The sequence below is a fragment of the Euprymna scolopes genome, chromosome 30 (assembly GCF_053919585.1).
Source record: "Euprymna scolopes isolate OS-2025 chromosome 30, ASM5391958v1, whole genome shotgun sequence".
Taxonomy (NCBI): Eukaryota; Metazoa; Mollusca; class Cephalopoda; order Sepiida; family Sepiolidae; genus Euprymna; species Euprymna scolopes.
The window spans coordinates 10,150,820-10,154,713 of record NC_136511.1 but is presented as its reverse complement, the minus strand read 5'-3'; the positions used below and the strand labels follow the sequence as shown (position 1 = coordinate 10,154,713).

The 3,894-nt window shown below is 31.2% G+C and overlaps 1 protein-coding gene across 1 annotated transcript in view; it reads right to left on the bottom strand.

Annotated features, from left to right (window-relative positions):
* Positions 1-471: 471 nt before the first annotated feature.
* Positions 472-3,894, bottom strand: part of LOC145254649 (uncharacterized) — a 37,811-nt gene continuing 34,388 nt past the window's right edge. The window contains exon 5 of the mRNA XM_080113283.1: positions 472-589. The gene's annotated coding sequence lies outside the window, so the exon portion shown is untranslated. The remainder of the gene's footprint in view (positions 590-3,894) is intronic.

Below are 3,894 nucleotides of genomic sequence, written 5' to 3'. Positions count from 1 at the left end.
CCTCAAATAATTCACAGCCAGTTCATCCTAACCGTTCAAGGAAATAGAATCTAGACGTTTATGATACTGAATTAGCCCATTTTAAACTTACAAGAAAAAAAATGATTTGAGTATTTCACAGTATGTGGCTAATATATATATATATATATATATATATGTATATATATATATATATATGGGCAGGGACTTTTGTTTGGTCATTTGTGTGTTTTTACCCTAACTATAGTGACAACGATAAAAGCAAATATCAATATTGAAACTCCTTCTGGCATCTACAGTACTTAACAGTACTTATTGAACTAAAACAAATTTTAAATTACAGAATGCGAGGATGTAGATAAGATTATGGTTTGAATCTAGACATCTTTCAGGTTAGTTAGGCCAACTAGGAAGGTGTGAACATTGTTTTGCTTTTGGCGGTGAGTGTGGAGAGTTGGTTGGAAAAAAAAAAACGGTTCTTTTAAAATTTAATGCTGCTCTTGTACAGAGTTTCGGATTAATTTGACTTGCCCTCAACATTTTAGCCACAGCAACCAGCAACACAGAGTCGTCACAAAAATTTTCAAGGCAGATGAATTTTTAAGACAACCTAGAAAAAGAGAAAAATAGTATAATTTAGTATAAAAACATTAATTTTGCTTTTAATGTAAAATACTTAAAAATGAAATGAAATATATGTAAGTGCTTGAGAAAATAAGTTCAAACACGGATACATTTTAGCTTAGAACATGAATTTTAATAATAATATAGATAAAAACTCAAAATTATAAATCCATGTTGTCCAAAAAGTTACTGAAGGGTTTTGAACTTAAATAGATTTTTTATTTTTGATATTTTTCTGTTATTTTAACACAATCTGACTAAGACATTGGAAAATTTTTTAAAATAAAAATAGAAAAATTCAAACAATCTTTATTTATAAAAACTAATGTCTTTTGAATGTTGCCCATTTTCAGCTTTGCATATTTATCCTCTTTCCAAAACATTATTCATAACAAATTGCACAATCTTTGGATTGCAATTTAACTCCCTTATTTCGTTCCTGATGTTTTCCTTCAATTCTTACAGGGTTTGGGGTTTGTTAATATAAACTCTTTCTTTAAGATATCCCCACAAGAAAAAGTTGGAGCTAGTCAAGTATGGGGAATGAGTTGCTCATTTGACATTAACATAGCAAGAGATAATGGTGACCACTGAAACAATTTTACAACTTGCGTACGTTGTTCAATGCTATAGTTATTCATAATTAATTTCCAAAATATTATCTGTAAAACGTCTGAAATAGAGAAAAAAAAAGATCATTAATGGTAAAATTACAAAGATTTTCAAACCTTCACTGACTTTTCGGGCACCCTGTACTAAATATATTTCGTTGAATTTGATGCAGTGTCTATTAATACATGGCTAAAGCAAATAGACACCCGACAAAATAATTCTTACATGGTTAAAGTTGAAAATATCGATTAATAAATGTACAACAATTGAGGTAGCAGTTGAAAGGCCAGGAAAATATAGGAGGAAGTGATAAAAAATGATAAAAATGGATTTGAGAGAATGAGGGATGAAGACCTGGCCAGAAATAGTTCTCATCCATAGCCATCGTCCTACACTTCTTTCGCATAAATTGTTTATCCACTTGATTTACCAGTAATTCCATTGCATTTCTTGTGTATCAAATGCTTACAATTAACACAAAAGCACAAACTGATCAGATGAACTTTTTGGAAGCTTTCAAACACTACAACCACTGATCATCACTTCAGGTTTGGTAACATTTACTCTCTTTCTTATTTTCCACAGCAATGCCCATCAACCCTAAAACGGTTTGGATAATTACAGATTTCAAAGTAATCTCATTAAAATAATCATATTTTAAAAAGCAAAACACTTCAAGTTGAATAGTAATGCTAATAATTATAAGCTAGTCAGCAACTGAAGCACAAGTTGCTGTCGGCTGTTTAGCTTGAAATCAACAAGTTTTGTAAACATACTTTACAGGTTAAAAAAAAAAAAAAGACGATTGTTTAAAATTAATGCAGTTTGCAGTTCTTTTATACAGTATCGGCCATAATATAAGGAACGGAAAAAAAATTACAATTATTCATGTATATTTCAAAAATTAGTGCATGGATTTTTCTGAAATACACAGAATAAACAAATAGAACCAATGTGTATAAACGAGTACCAAAAAAAAAAAAATTACGATTCAATATTGAGAAATATTTTAGTTTTAAATTATATCTTTAGATTTATCCTGGCCAAAACTTAAGGAACGAAATAGAAAATTTATTTTTAAGAGACTAAACTTTACATAAAAATAGCTAGTTTTTAATTACTGGAACTGCTGATAAGCTCAACAAAGAAAAATGGCGTCACCGACTCGCAAAACTCTGTCTCTCCTAGAAAAAAAATTAATTTTAGACAATTACAAAGAAAAGAAATCAATTTCAACAATTTCTGATATCGTTCGAAGATCAAAAAGTGTTGTTCATCATGTGATAGCTCTATATAAGAATAAAAATACATTGGAAGCATCCCCTAAAACCGGCAGACCCCCTAAAACCTCTCAAAGAGAAGATAGGATTATGGTAAGGCAAGCTCTTAGTGACCGATTCAAATCTGCAACATCAATTTCTCGTGATTTTAATGAACAGACTGGGAAAAATATATCTAGAAAAACTGTTTCTCGACTGCCAGATTGCATGCCAGGGTGCCAGTATCTAAACCCTTGATCTCCAAGAAGAACAAAAATAGTTGTTTGAAGTTTGCCCATGAGCATGTCATCTGGACTGATGAACAATGGACTAAGGTTCACTTCAGCGATGAATCCAAGTTCAATTTGTTTGGATCTGATGGAAAGAAGCATGTACGGCGTAAAGCAGGTGAACGATTATCCTCCAAATGTGTTAAAAAGACACTTAAATTCGGAGGGGGAAGTGTAATGGTGTGGGGTATGATATCTTCGGAAGGAGTTGGCCCTCTAGTTCAAATCTATGGTAGAGTTAATGCGGAGACTTATAAGCAGCTCCTTCAACAACATGTCATTGAAAGCTTACACCTTTCACCTAATCAGCCAAGCATTTTTATGCAAGATAACGCCCCTTGCCATAAAGCTAAAAAAGTGATAAGTTACCTCGAGGAGAAGAAATAAGAGTAATGGATTGGCCAGCGCAGAATCCGGATCTGAATCCGATAGAAAATGTTTGGAAAATGATTGGAGTAAGAGCACAGACGAGGAATCCCCCAAATACAAATCATTTGTGGGATTTATTGAAGGAAGAGTGGGAAAAGATAAATCCTGAATTTTGCAAGAAACTAATCCAGTCTTGTGGTCGAAGATGCAGTGAGGTCATAAAGAATAAAGGGATGTTCACTAAATATTGAATGAATTTATTTTTTAAAACATTTGCATTAAAAAAAACATAAAGTTTCTATTTCGTTCCTTAAGTTTTGGCCAGGATAAATCCACAGATATAATTTAAAACTAAAATATTTCTCAATATTGAATCGTAATTTTTTTTTTTTTTTGGTACTAGTTTATACACATTGGTTCTATTTGTTTATTCTGAGTATTTCAGAAAAATCCATGCACTAATTTTTGAAATATACATGAATAATTGTAATTTTTTTTTCCGTTCCTTATATTATGGCCGATACTGTATAATAGTGGCTCCTTCAAGAAATATTGTTTTTTAAATATACTTAACTTTCAAACTTTAATTGTAGTAATAAATGACTTTATAGCTGCCAATTTAAATATACCCTACTTTTTTATGCCTAATATATCCTAAAAACTTAGTGGAAAAAAATGAAAAAATTAATTTAGAATTAAGAATAAAGCGGAATCAGCTTCACATATAAATTTAATGTATAATGATCCCCCATTTCCCGGCT